This window comes from Notamacropus eugenii, chromosome 6, assembly GCF_028372415.1.
Source record: "Notamacropus eugenii isolate mMacEug1 chromosome 6, mMacEug1.pri_v2, whole genome shotgun sequence".
Taxonomy (NCBI): Eukaryota; Metazoa; Chordata; class Mammalia; order Diprotodontia; family Macropodidae; genus Notamacropus; species Notamacropus eugenii.
Window position 1 is genome coordinate 71,955,852 of NC_092877.1, and position 15,718 is coordinate 71,971,569.

The window sequence follows — 15,718 nt, forward strand, 5'->3', positions numbered from 1 at the left end:
AAAGACCTTGAAAGGCGTTTTAAGTGGTTTCTGAAATGGAGAAATTGAACCTGAGTACAAACTCTAAATTGTGATATGAAGCTTTAGGTGTAAACACTTCTGTGTATGATAAGAGCTAAAATATTTTTAGTTTAATCATAAAATGACATTTTAATGCTCAAAAATGATAATTATGGGATTGGATCTCAAAACTACAAATCTCTCAGCTATCTTGTGAAGTCAGTGACAGCAGTGGTCAGAACCCATATTTAACTACAAAACTCAGTTGCTTTCTATTGGAATATTCAACAGAGAAGGGTTTGAGGACAGGGCTTGGCTGGGACACAGAATAATCAGGATGACATGGCACCAACTCTAAATCTAATGTGCCATTAGAGTGGCAGGATGTCTCTACAATAGGAAATGAAATGGAAGAACCACAATTGCCCTATATTTTCTGCTTTGGTACTTTAGGTTTTGTTTTCTGTTTAGCAAACTTAAAAGTTATTTTTCTCCTGCTTCAAGTCACTTGAGTTCAGATAGAGAAAAAAATACACACACATACATATATAAATATACACACACTTGTGTATGTAAATTTATAAATATGTTTAGTGAGTACTCTTTCTGTATGCAATACATATATGCAGATATATGTATATACCTACATATATATATATACACATATATATACACATATATATACACATATATATACACATATATATACACACACACACATATATATATATATATATATATATATATATATATATATATATATATATATATATATATATATATATATATATATATACATATAGTGCTTACTCTATACCAGTTCTGTGACAAGTGCTGGTGATGCAAATATAGGCACACCATATAATTCCTGTCTTCAAGAAGATTGTATTCTAATTTGGGGAGATAATACATAAAGATATGTTTCAGAAATTGTGATGTTTAAAAAGTTCAAGAGACATAATTTCTGGATAATTTAATCATTTTATTAGTCAGGCTGTCATGTTATTAATAAAAGTGGCACTTTCAAATGCCAAAGACACTTCATGGTAAGGGGCTCACAGTTTATATGCCCTTAGAAGAGTGGGAGCTCCTGAGAGTGGAAATCAACTCTGATTGGTTAACAATTAATGACAGAATGAATCATTATGAGAGGTGGTCTATATCATAATGAGGGTCTTGAGGTCATGTGACTTGGATCACTCAAGTTTTGTTCAAAGAGGCTTATCAATTTCCATGTCAGCTGTCTGACAAAAAGGAGAATCCACATTTTCCCAGATCTGTCTGAATAAACACAACAAGCAGGAATCCACACATTAACCTAAACTTAGAAATTTTTTTTCCTCTGGGTAAATCTTTGATAAAGATTTCCTACGCTAGTTGACTCCTGAAGGAGGAAAATCTTAGGCTGGAGTCAATAATTAGTTAATAAAAGAGAGAAATAATTATTTCTCTCGAAACGAAGGGTAGATACATGTAGACATGGTTAGGAGGTAGCAAGAAAGTATCATGGAAGGAAGAAACCAAGCATCTATTAAGTGTCTATTATGTGCCAGGGCCATGCTAAGAACTTTACAAATGTTATCTCATTTGATCTTCAAACAACCCTGGAGAGCAGGTGCTATTGTTATCCCTATTTTACAGTTGAGGGAACTGAAGCAGGGCGAGGTTAAATGCAAAGTTTTCCTTATTTTCTTACTTACTTACTATTCGGGAGGTACTAAGTGTTTGGGGATGGATTTGAATTAAGGTCTTTCTGACTTCAGGCCCAGAGCTCTATCCACTTTGCCACATAGGTGCCTCATGGAGTCTTGGAAAGATGAGGTTAAAGTTCATTTAGAGCTGAGGGATAGTGGACAGTTCAGAATCCCAAGGGGAAAGAGACAAGTGTGATTTGAAATATAAATGAAGTTGCTCTAAAATTTGTCCTAGAAACCACTGTGACCAAGTAAGGATGTGAGTGGAAGATCCAATAAGAGAAATCAGAATGAGGAATGGATTGCCACAATCACAGAAATGGGTATTCTCTCAGCTGGGACATGGACTCTCCAGAAACTGACTCACTTGTTATTATTATTTTAAACATGTTCGGTAGTATAGTACGAAGCTGGGCTTCTACATCTCCCTTCTGCCTTTGACTGCCCACACACCGATGACATCTAAATTGCATTTCCTGTTGTCATTACCAACTATTTGTAGCATGGATAATTCAAATCAGCATAAAAGGAGTGGTTCTATTTTCCCAAAGTCATGAATCTTAACAATTGGAAGGTACCTACAAAAATCAAATAGTCCAACCTACCTAAACGTGTCTCCTCTATAGCATATATGACAAGGGCTCATTTAGCTTAAAGTCTTCCAGTGAAGCAGCCCATTCCCCTTTTGGGGAATGTTGATTCCTTAGGAAGTTGATTCCTTACAGAAAACCTAAGTCTGTCACTTTTTAACTTCCATTGCTCTTAGTCCTTTATTCTTTGTCCAAGAAGCACACATCCAGTCCTTCTTTCACATGGCCAGCCTTTCAAATATCTGAAGACAGATATCATGCCCTTCCCAAGTCTCTACTTCTCCATGCTAAACAATCCCAATTCTTTCAGCTGCTCTTCATATGGCATGATCTTGAGAACCTCACTGCCTGGTGGCCCTCCTTTAGACCCTCTCCCCATTGCCCAATGTCTTTTGTAAAGGGTGATGTGTAAAACTGAACAAACAAGCAACAATTCAGGATGTGGTCTGACCAGAACAGCGGAGGATAGATCATCACCTTCCTAGTCCTGGATGAATGCTTCTCTCTAATGTAGCCTAAGAAAGAATTAGTTTTTATGCCTGCTACATCATGTTGACAACATATATGGAGTTTACAATCCATTAAAACACCAAGATTTTTTTCCTCAGATGAATTGAAACCTAGTTAAGATGACATGCAACTTTTCTGTGTTCCATAGGACTATACATAAGATCATAAATTAAACAATTAATTGTTGTTCTATTATGTATAAGATACTCTATCTGGCCTAATAGTATGATGCTAAAATAGAAAAATTGCTTAAATACTACAAACATCTCTAGTATAGACTCTTCCTCAATTATTGCAGATCACACCCTCCCTTGCACCTTTGTTGACAATTTTGGAAGTTCTGAAAGCTGAGAAACTCATTTCCTGTAGCTTACCTATTGATGAGCCTGTTAACCTGGATAGCTCTGAGACAACAATAGGTATATAGGTCCATGTTCACACCAGGCCATTGCTCAGAGCCTTTCTGGTTTGATAGGGTGGAGAAAAGTACACATTTCACTGGTTTAGCCTTCCAACTTCAGGGTCAACTGCAAGTCATGAAAAGGTCCCCAGGCCTTCAGCTGAAGAAAAGAGAGAAAAATCTGGGAAATTTATGATACCTTTTGCTAGTAAAGCCCAAAGTACTATGTTATTTCATCATACATTTATTTATTCAGGAAACATCTATTAAATGTCAACTGTGTGCACAACTTTGTGTTCGGTGATGGCAGAAATGAAGCCAGTTCCATAATATCGTTCAAAGGAGATGTCTTGTATACATTTTCTATGTATATCAATATATGTAAATCTCCTTGGGCTGAGTTATAAAGCTTTTGTCTTTGTGCACATAGTAAGTGCTTACTAAACACTAGTTGATTGATTACCAATTTCTTATGGAGTAAAACTGAGCTCTTCTCTCAACGTGATTTGAAATTGCCTTCATTTTTGACTAGGTACTTAAAGTATTTTGATATTTTAAAATTTTAGGGCTTAAATTCTGGAATATTCTGGAACCATTAGTCTCCAAAGAGATCATGAGAAGCTAGATGGTGATGGTAAGCTGACACTGAAAAGATCAGATTTCTTATTACATTCAACAACTGCATATAATGAAGGTTTCCATTGGGTACCTGAAGGATTTGGTGCTGTAGGAGCTCAGACAAGGAAGACATCAGTTTGGGCTACAAGTAATATCCAGTACTTCATTGGTAAGTTACCCTAACTCAATCACTGCCTGCTAGGTGGTGGCTTCCATCTCAAATGCTCAGTATTTAGAGGGAAAATTACCAGAATGATGTAATCCAGTCAGCATCCATGTAAAACATAAATTAGAACTATTTACACAGTGCAGTGTGCAAACTTGTCAAACTGGAATAAAAATGTTTGTTTGGAGATGATTTACCAGAGTGCTGCTGCGTTGGGTGCTTTTTTGCAAGAGACCAAAGGCCTATCCCTGGAGCCTTTATGTCCGTCTGCTGCCAAAACTTGGACTGGATTCCAGACAGTGTCAGAAGCACCATCATCAAACACGGCTGTGGGACGGGAGCCTCCTCTGGGTTCTGGGATGCAAGTCGGTCTGGACTTGAATCTTTTGGGAACTGGTAGGGTGAAAGAAGTTCCAGAGTTCAATTCTGTTTGCTTCAGTACTCTTCTATACTAGACCTGCCCTGGGGAGCCTTATCTGCTTAGAAAACAACAGAAAGATTCTGGCAAAAATTCAGGGGAAATTCTCTCCCTACCAAGCAGTCATAGATTTGGGAGAAGGTTTCGTTTTTATTTTCTATTCCATTTTTAATTCTATGCAAACCACTTCTCCATAGGAAGTAGGATTTGCTTGAGATTAACGTTAGCTTTATTTCACATATTAGATTTGCAGTGGCTACATCCTTTGACCTCACAGTCCCTGACAAATGCCACATGACAATGTCAAGGGTAAAGAATGAATAATGCATTTATATGAAACTGCATGATTTAATAATCGCTAGCATTCAATAATGTTTTAAGATTTGTATAGCATTTTACATGTTGTCTACATGTTATGTCATTTCATTTGATCCTCACAACAACCAAGGGAAATAGGCCCTTTTACTTGAAGGGGGCTCAGCGATTTGCTCAGGGGCTCATAACAAAGTAAGTGACTGAGGCAGGATTCCAACTGAGGTCTTTCTGACTCCAGGTCTAATATTCTAACCTCTCCACCTCCTATGTGCCTCCTAGCTGCACTGTCCTCACAATACATTTTGGGAGGTAGTGAAAGTAGTATTACCTTCATTTTCCAGATGAAGAAAAAGACAGTGTAGTTTAGTCATTAAAGAACCAGACTCAAAGCAAAGATAATCTGAATTCGTCTCACTTCTGAGATATCTATCTATCTATCTATCTATCTATCTATCTATCTATCTATCTATCTATCATCTATCTATCTCAGAAGTGAGTATATATATATATATACATATATATATATATATACAGTTACACACATATATATGCAAATATATACATACATATGTGTGTGTGTGTGTGTGTGTGTGTGTGTATGGTAAAGGGATTTTCCTCATCTGAGAGCTTCCTACACCAAAGGAAAAAAAATGTTGTATTGCCCTGCCCACCCATGAACAATTAATATTTATCCAGTGGAATCATAGAACCATTTCCTACCCCTGTTGCTATTCATATGAGGCAGCTGAGGCTCATATATGATCCATTCAGAGTCACAGAACTATCCACTCTTCAAGCCAATACCTGAACACAACTATCATTCCAAATAGAATCTTCTACTAATATACAGTCTTAACTGGAAGAGATCTTACACATAACCTAGTCCAACCTTTCATATAAGACAGAAATCCCTTTTAAAACAGATGGTTCCCTTAGCTCATTGGCATTATTTTTCTGGACATACTTTATCTCTCACAAAATAATGAAAACCAGTTCCATGGTGATTTGATTTTAATATCCTTTGCTGAAGAATCTTGTCAAAAGGTTTTTGAAAGTCTAAATAAGTAGAATTTGTTCTTACAAGATAGCCCAGTGGCCTTGCACCCCATGCTTTATTTATTTAGGTATTTAACGATCATACATGTTTTATGATATGTTCATGAGTTTGCCTGGTATGGACACGATTATTATCCATATCCACTCTGGAACTGTTGGAAAGAGTCAATTTATTAATACTAATGTGTTCTAGCCATTTGTACTAGAGAGCTAAGAATATTTTTGACGAACAGTTTAATATTTCATCCTGTAGTCTTGTCATTTTGACTAAAAATTAATCAATTCAGTTAAAATTTATTAAACATTTTTGAGACTTTGCAGTGTTAGGTACAAAAAATTCTGAATGTTAAACAGAGCATTTTGTAAAGACAACAAGGAACCACTGGAGTTAATGAAAGCAAAATGACATGATTGGACTTGCTCTATACCATGTTCCACTCTATCTTTTTGCCACCTCGTAAGCCATTACTTCACCCACCCCTTGCTCCAAGATCAATGGTCAAATAAATTTACCATTGTTTTCCCCCCAAAAAAAATAAATAAAAAATAAAAAAAAAATAAAAAACAAACAGATGGTCATAGATTTAGAACTGGAAGATACTTTAGAAATATTATCATTTAACCTCCTGATTTTATAGATGAGGGAACTAAAGGCTAGAGATGTTACATGGTTTTTCCCACTGTGCATAAAGAGCTGAGCCAGGTTTGGAATCAAGTTTATATGACCCCAAATCCAGAGCTCTGTCCACTATACCCCACACTGCTGTGTTTGGTAGGTGATGATCTAGCCTCAGGCTCAAAATTTCTAGTCATAGAGACCTGAATATTATGCCTAGAAAGCCCAGTCCAGTTTAGTACAATTCTAATTCTTCAAAAAAGAAAATCTCTTACATATAGATATATCTCCAACTGTTTATAAGCCATTTTCATTTTCTATCCTACCCGTACCTTGAAATGCCTCAAGCCAAAATTATCATCTACCTCAAAATATTATTCACCCTTCTGATTTTACTGTTTCTCTATGTCCTAGTACAAAACGAGACTCCAAAGTTTCAAAACATTGTGTACCTTTCTTTGACTTTACCTTCCTCCTCAGCTCTCTTATCCAACTAGTCACCAAATCAAGTCCTGTGGAGTCTCCCTTTACAGTATCTTCTATTAGGAAATCTTTCCCACCTCCTCTTAATTCTAGTGCCTTGCCCCTTTTATTGATTTTCTATTGATCTTGTATATCGTTTGTGTGTACAAGTTGACCTTTTTGCTGTCCCCACTCTAGGTTGTGAGTTTGAGGGCAAGGATTCTCTTTTCCCTCTTTTTGTATCTTCAGTACTTAGCACAGTGCCTGACATATTCTAGGCATTTCATAAACGTTTCTTGACTAACTTGACTGACTGATAAGCACCCTCCTCTGTATTTCTCCTGCCCTCATTTTAATTTGAACCTTTCTCACTACTTATTTGGATCATTGCAATATCTCCTAACTGATTTTGCCTCCACTCTCTCCCTCTTTCACTCTATCCTTCACATACCTATGAAGTTGCTTTCATTAATTTCCTTATCCAGAAATAATCTCTCTCATGACATTATACTCTTACTAATTTTTATGCATGTTCTTACTTTATGTATCATCACCCCACTACTAAACCCCTCAAGGGTGTGACTCTGTCTTACTCATCATTGTATCTAGTCCCATATCCTGTGTAGAACAGAAACTCAATAAGTGTTTGCTGAATGTGTATATCTGTCCTCAGAGATGTGTCACTCCTTCTAACTTCTCTGAACATCTTGTTCAAATCTGAGATATACAAAGTAAAGCATGTAAAGATGAATCTTTCCTGCCTACAACCTCTAGGAAAATTGGGGCTTCTCATAATGATATCCAAGATTTTATTTGTGTAGATCTTCCAATTATTGATTAAAATGTCTAAAGGGAACCTAACAGCATATGTGTGTGTGTTTAGTCATTTATACATGTCCGTCGACTTGAATTGAAAAGGTCAGCCAAAAAAAGGGGTCATTCCTTTGCCTTGGATGGAAGGTCAACATGCCTTCATTTTGTAAGATGACTGGAAAAAAACAATAGGTCTTTGAGGGGAATACTTTGCCTCCAGTTTCATTCTGTTTATTAGCATCTCACAACTGACAATAGAATTCTAATTGTGCCTGGTTAAGGGACAAGCTTCATGGAGGAAGTAGATGAAGTTTGTCTTGTCCATCTTTCCACCTTCTTTAGCAGAGCTGTTGTCCTTCCTCTAGTATCAGCTTCTTTTTCTCCGTATCCCTTCCCCATCAATCAGGTCCCTATTCTATGTTGCGTTTTCAGGGCACAAAGTATTCAAGTAAGGTGTTAGCTGATGATACTTCTCAAGGGGTGTTTGTGACTCAATATCCAGCTCTTGGAAGACTTAAAAAAATAAAGTAAGAGCCAAAGGAATGAAGTTTCCTATAAGAATGTAGTAATAAACCATAAGTCTGATATTTTGAGGCAGGTGCCCTGTCTGACCCCAATTGAACTCCCTCCAAAATCATACCATGTAGTCAGCTGCCAAGGGTTCCTCTTTATAATGCCAGAGTGAGCTAGGGACAGAGGCAACCTCTGAGGTAACTGGAATAAGGTAATTAAATTGAAAGGTCCATTCCTATTTCACCTTTTCTGGAATGCCAACTACCATCTAGTCTATATATTTTCTGGAAATTATCCCTGTCCCCTATAATTCTTGTAAGGCAACAACCTATCCATTTCTTTTTCTTAGCATACAAAACATTTGCCTTCATTTGTCGTTCTGACTTGAAAAAAAGCACATTCTAACTCCTAAATTTAATTTCAGACACATGTGCCTTGGATCAGATATCCTACTGGCCCCTTACCAGAGCTTATTACCTTGGATTGCTTTACTTAATTACTGCAAGCCCAGATAAAACCAAATCCAAATTGTATGACAAACCATTTTTATATATCATTAACTGTTACTGGATGGGCTATGGATTTAAAACAATAGCAAAAAGTAAACCTGTATTAGGATAATGAGGTTCTGATATTCTAAGCCTAAAACACTTTCCGAATCAGGATTTCACTAGGCACACATTTGCTATAAATATGTTTTCCCCTGTTACCATCTTTCTCAACCACATACCAAATGGAACTGTGCAGTAAGGTTAAATGAACTGGGGATTGCTGATGTGATTCAATAACCACCTTCAATTACAAGAAATGTGATTATATATGGAGGATGGTGACCAGCTGTTCTCCCACCTCATTAAGGCAGGATTGAGAAAAAAAAAATGGCAGCAAGAGGGAATTGGAATGACGGTAGGAAGAACTTTTGAGCCTTATGTATTGTTCAGCATACAACAAGTTTACATGGGAAGATTGACTCCATACCTGAACATGTCACACATCATATGACATAGAAATTGGTAGATACTCTTAGTGTTATTTAGTCTAACCTTCTCATTTTTAGTGCCTTTTTCCATGTAATCTTTAGCAGAGCCAAAAAGCAAAACCAAGTCTTCTGATTATGAATTTAGCCAAGGTCCTATTCTACTACATGGCTGGAATGATAAGGAATTTTTTGGTAAGTTTTCCAAGTTCCTACTAGCCCTTTTCCTCAAGGATTCTACAATCTACCCTAATTATAAAGTTTTCTTTGTCACCCTCATAACAAAATAGCTTTATTATGCAAGTGATAAAGCAATTGAGGGAAGGAATTGGAGATCCAAAAGTAATGATTGAACTTTTTTTCACTTTCTTTAGAAGTGAAATTCAATTTACTCCAACAAACATTTAAGTATTATTCAAAGAGCAATGTGCCTAGTTGGGGATGTGGGTGGGGACAAAAAAACCTAGCTAAAACACAGTCTCTTTCCTCATGAAGATAACATTTTAATAGGAAGATTGATACCATAAATAACTACAGTACGAAATATTTCATTATAAATGCAATGGAAAGGTACAAAGTGAAATGTGGTATATCCAAGGAGTGGTGTGAGTATGGTTGCAAATCATTTCCAATCCAGGTAGAGAAGATTGACTAGAAGAAGTAGCATTTGATTTGAGATATCTAAGGATGGATAGAAAATGGAGGGATATTTTGTAAATATCCCTTTTAACATCTTGTGACATCATGTTTCATGAAATCCTAGATTTGGAGCTGGAAGGGGCCTGCAAGGCCACCTACTTCTACTTCTTCATTTTACAGATAAAGGAACTAGAGAAGTTAAGACATTTCTTCAAGGTTCTCCAGCTAGTGTGTGAAAGGGCTTGGATTTGAATCCAGACTCAGTGACTCCAAGCGCTGTTCTCTTTCTACTCCACCACATGATGAGAGGCAAAGAAACTGGAATTTCCATCCCTTCCTCTGAATGGAAATCAAGCATTAAGAATCAATTATACTGAAATGAACCTTACCCTCTCCTGGCAGATAGGACCCAAGATGTAATTTCTGACAGTCTTCCAATATGAAACTCTCCTTTGAGTCACTAACTTTGCCTCTCATGCCTCACTTGTTCTGCCTATAATTGGGGATAATAGTCTCATAGTAAATCAGGTCAAGTCGAAAGAGACTTGTGAATGGGGAAGCGTTGCTCTTCATACTGTTCCTGAGCTCCTATTACATGCCTAGTGCTATGTCAGATGCTGGCAAGTGACCTTGGAGAGGTAGGTGACTCTGGCCCTGCCTTGGAGGAGTTTACAATCCCTAGGAGTAGTCAAAGCTAAAAGAATTTAAAGAACAAAAGGGATGATTCTAGAATAAAAGACCATTGTGATGAAAAGGTTTTATTATTGCTTTCAAGGTGATGAAAATGCTCAAAAGGGAAACTAGTCTGGGCTGCTATTTTGTGGTCCAATGAACTGCTTGACTTAGGCTAAAAGATGACTAATAGTCATGGTGAAATAAAGGTGACTACATTATGGAAGTCAAAGAAAGCAAGTCAAATAAGCTACTGAATCAAAAATGAATCAAAATGAAAAGATGTTAAAGGGAAAAAAACAAAACAAAACAAAACTTCTCAAGTAAAAGAAGCATTACAAGTTCCACTTAGAACAGTGGAAAACAGTTTAAATAAATAAGAGACAGGTTAAATGAGGCTGGGATTATATGTGAAGTAGCGAAAAGGGAGCGATAATGAAAAGTTGTCTCTTTGGTTTGGATTCATTGTCATTGGGGATATCTTTAGGGACCTACTTTCATCTAGACAGTATGAAATGGGAAAAAGAATCATCCAGGGCTGCAGGCATCATCACATCCAGAGTTAAGCAGTAATGCCAACTGGCCTCTGTCACTGCTGTGCCAGGCTGGTTGGTCAAGTCTAATCATGTTGGCCAGTATTTAGTGGGCACCTATGAGAAGTGTGTCCAGGAGATTTTGGTTTTAAATTCCGCTGTAGGAATATCCTCACTGTTATGCTTTGAGTTTGGTACAGTGAAAGAGCAAAGTTCTTAGCTTGAATTTCTACTCTTTGACTTTGATTTCTTCTCCTGTCTGTCTAAGATTATTCAGTTGTAAAAGAATACTAAAATGAAGAGGTCAAACTTGATTATCTTAATGATCCTTTTCAGTTTTAAAGTCAATAGACTTTTTATTTATTTAGTTATTACAAACCTTTTTTTGCAAAACTCTTTATATATGTAAGAGTGTTTAAGATTTTCTCTTTCAGCCAGTTCCAGTTCATGGTACCTGTAGGTGAATAGTGATTTTCACAACCTGAAAGCAGCAAGAAGACTCCACAGGAAAAGGGAGACATTGTCCTGGTTTGGACAGTTTAAAAGACACAGCCTTTTCAGCTATGCTGCCAAACAAAGGAAGCTACCCATGTGTTAGGGGATGCAGGGACCCTGCATGCATTACACATGCATTATCTCATTTGGCTCGCAGAACAACTCTGTGATTTTATTGATTTTATTATCCCCATTTTACAGAGGAAGAAACTGAGCTTCAGAAAAGTTAAGTAACTTGCTCAGGATCACACAGCTAGTAAGTATCAGGGACAGGATTTAAACTCAGCTCTTCTAGGCTCCAAGGCTACCAAGTTATGCTATCCACTGGGCAACTCTGCCTCAAAGTAGTAGAAGTATAAGAAACTAGTGGATCTGTAAAGATCCTTATTGATCCCATGAATCATTAAGAAATTTTTAGTAATATGCACATGGAGCCTTAGGAATACTGCAGCATTTGTTATATGTTTAACTTTTTAAAAAATGTCTGTGGTTTTCTTTTCTGCTCTTTTGTTGCTTATTAATATATTATACTTATTGGTGATGAGGAGGGATGATTTTGATTTATTCTTCATGAGAACATGTGAAGACACACTGGCAGATTTCCCTCCCCTCCCTTCCTCTATCTGTGGGATTAATGTGTGCATATGTGTGTGCATGTTTACATGTGGACATGTAAGGGTAAGTACTGAGGGAAGGGACAGATTTTGGAATTCAGCCATCCTGAAATCTGGACAAAATGGTGCATTTACATGATTGTGTATAATTGTAGCAAATCCTCCCATTATGGCATCACCAGACCTGAGCCATATGCCTGCAAACACAGGTGCTGTTAGAACAGTCATTTGGGGGTCGAGCAGTTCCTGTTTGGGCAGAGTTCAAAACACAGCTATAAAAAGAAAGAAAGAAAGTAAAAAGAGTGGGAGGGCTTTCAAGGAGTTAAATTGGTAATAGAATTGAAGGGCTCAGAAAATTGGTAAAAGACTCTACAGCTGAAGCATGGCATTGAATTTAGTACAAATTGTAATTGAAGGTCATTACCCCCTGATAGCTGTTCATTCAAGTGTTAGGACCTTGTTCCCTGCATTGATTCTGTAACCACTGGTCTCAGGACCAGCTTTAAAGTTCACTATGAAACCTTTGTTGGAAAACAGCAGAAAAACAACAAAAAAAAGAAAGAAGACTAGAGTGGTCTGATAGAATCTCTCTTTTCTCTTGGCTGGGCTAGCCAAAAGTAGAATTAAGATATATTTGTTACATCTTGGGAAACAGTTGTGTCCTACCTGGAAAAAAAAATTCTTCATTTATTTGTAGAAACTTTCCAAAACCTAATATGCATAAGAATAGGGAGGTGGATTTTTTTATTTCATTGACATAGAACAGCCAGTGGGGCAACTCCATCTACCAATTCAGAACATAACAGTCTTAGAACTTTGGCCAGAACAACATGAGATTCAGTATTTGTCAGTGGTGAGACTTGAACCCAGATCTTCCTGGCTCTGAGGACAGCTCTCTAACCAATGTATCATGAGTTCAATATCAAAATAAATTGTTGCCCTAGAAATGACAGGCAACCTCTCTACATTTAAGGAGACTGAAATTTTAGACAAGAAAACAATGACGAATGTTTCTAGTCCATAGTTCTTGTGGTAATGAGATCTCAGAGGACACATATTCTATAAATATCCTAAAACTCAATTTTAATCCAGTTGAAATCAGTTTTACTAATGGGGAAATAGCAATCTTTCCCAGCCACTGGGAAGGTCCCTTTGCCTTGCTGCCTCTCCTGCCCCTCCACCCCATACTTATTCCACTTGCTTTTCTGAGACAGGAAATTATTATAGCCCCAGATATATTTTTAAATTCCCAATTAGTGATTAGATTTAAAGAGAAATACATTGGGGAAATGAGGGTTTTTTTTTATTTTTGGCAAATTATCTAATCTCTCAGTCCCTCAGTGATAGTTTCTGTAAAATGGGGATAAATCATTGCCTTTCTGAAAGCAAGGAAATGGAATAGATGATCTTGAGATCCCTTACAACTCCCATATTTGTGATTAAGTGAGGAAACAGATTGGTTTAACTTTATTCACACTAAAGTTCAAATGAATGATATTTAGGGTATTTGAGATGTATCATGGTACTGTGGTTAGAGAGCCAGCCTTGCAATTAAGTTTTTTCTCTGAAGTTTTTTAAGCATATGTCTGTGGACACAATACTTAACATCTCAATTACTTCATTCTCTAAGACAGATGAGGTGCTGATTTGCATAAGAAGAGGGAGTTTTGACACTGTAAGTTCCCCACACTTAGGAAATCATAGATCTAGGTGCAAGTGTGTATGTGTGTGTGTGACAGAGAGAGAGAGAGAGAGAAAGACAGAGAAGAGGAAGAAAAGAATAAGGAAAGAAGGAAAGAAGGAAGGAAAGAAAATATTAATGAGGAAGGGAGAGAGAGTAGAAGAATACTAGATGCCTCAGGAGAGGAAGGTCACCATAAAACAGGGGGAAAAAATTAAAAAGGAGTAGAGGAGTTAAAATCACAAAGTTAAAAGGCATTTTGAGTCATTTGCAGCAGTATGTACCAGAGCATGAATACCCTCTACAATGTGCTTGATAAATGCTCACCAGCTTCTGCTGAACATGGATGCTCAGTGAAAAGGATCTCAATGGTTATTGAGAGAGCCCATTCCTCTTCTGAATGGTTACTGCACAGCTTTAGTAAGGGACATCCTTGGAGCCTATGATTTTATTATTTGAGTCATGAAATTTTGTGCTACTTCTACTTGGGCTGCCCACCCAGTTTGTAAAGAATGTGAATGTTCTACATATTCTCACTCTCCCTTTTGTACCCAACCTTGTGCAAACAGAAATGGTGACTCAAATCCACTTGGCTTCCTTTTAGTCATTCAGAAAGCTTAGGAGAGAAGAAAGGTCAACCTATTATCCAAAAATGAGGTGCAAGGATTATTTGTGGATAATATATATTCCAGACTTCCTTAACTTCTACAAGCTGTGATTTGACAGCATGTGCATACAAAGAATCTCCAAGGATTAAGTATATATTAAAATCAAAGAAACACAAATAAATATATTTAATTTGGGGTGTCTTCCCTAATTGATCTCAATGTAAACTACATGACTATTGAAACATTTCAAGATAAGCTACCAATATATGAAACTGTACTTTGTGGAGAATATAGTATCCTTCTAGTGAGTTTAATTCTAATTTGAAGAAGCAGTCTTTTTTTTTTTGTAAATACTATTTTGTTTGAAGAAGTATTTTTTGTAAATACTACTTTATTTTTTGAAGAAACTTTTTTTTTGGGTAAATACTATCTTATTTTTTTCCAATTATATGTAAAAATAGTTTTCAACAATCATTTTTGTAAGATTTTGAGTTTCAAATTTCTTCTCCCTCTCTCCCATTTCCTCTTCCTAACACAGCAAGCAATTTGATATGGGTTATACATGTGTAATCATGTAAACATATTTCCACATTATCCATGTGGTGAAAGAAGAAACAGAACAAAAAAGGAAAAACCACCATCACAATAAAAACCACACAGAAAAAAAGTGAAAATAGTATCCTTCCACCTGCATTCAGACTCCTAATCTTTTCTCTAGACTTGGATAGCATTTTCCATCATGAGTCTTTTGGAATTGTCTTGGATCCTTGTATTGCTGAGAAGAGCAAAGAGGATCATAGTTAAACTTCATACAATGTTGCTCTTGCTGTGTCCAATGTTCTCCTGGTTCTGCTTACTTCAGTCAGCATCTGTTCATATAAATTTTTCTAGGTTTTTCTGAAATCAGCCTGCTCATCATTTATTATAGCACAATAGTATTCCACTCCATTCATATACCATAACTTGTTCACCCATTTCTCAAATAAGAGACAGCCTTCTTAATTTCCAATTCTTTGCCACCATAAAAAGAGATGCTATAAATATTTTTGGACATGTGGGTCCTTTTCTCTTGCTTTACGGTTTCTTCAAGATGTAGTTCTAGTAGTGGTATTGCTGGATCAAAAGGTATGCACAGTTTGATTGTCCTTTGGATATAGCTCCAAATTTCTCTCTTGGAAGAATTTTGTAATGCCCAAATTTATGTAGGACTTTAAGGCTTATAAAATGTTTTCCTCATAACAAATTTCCAAGGCAAGTAGTTTAAAGAATACTTCCACACTTTAGGGATGATGAGATTGTAACTCAGAGTTCAAGGTCTCTTTCAAGTTT

At 36.7% G+C, this 15,718-nt stretch overlaps 1 long non-coding RNA gene across 2 annotated transcripts in view; it reads right to left on the reverse strand.

Moving 5' to 3' along the window:
* Positions 1 to 10,456, reverse strand: part of LOC140511281 (uncharacterized) — a 46,822-nt gene extending 36,366 nt beyond the window's left edge. For both annotated transcript variants that reach the window (XR_011969488.1, XR_011969489.1), the window contains exons 1-3: positions 10,176 to 10,456; positions 4,176 to 4,371; positions 3,169 to 3,354 (exon numbers count right to left, since the gene is read on the reverse strand). This is a non-coding gene — a long non-coding RNA (uncharacterized lncRNA). The remainder of the gene's footprint in view (positions 1 to 3,168; positions 3,355 to 4,175; positions 4,372 to 10,175) is intronic.
* Positions 10,457 to 15,718: the final 5,262 nt, after the last annotated feature.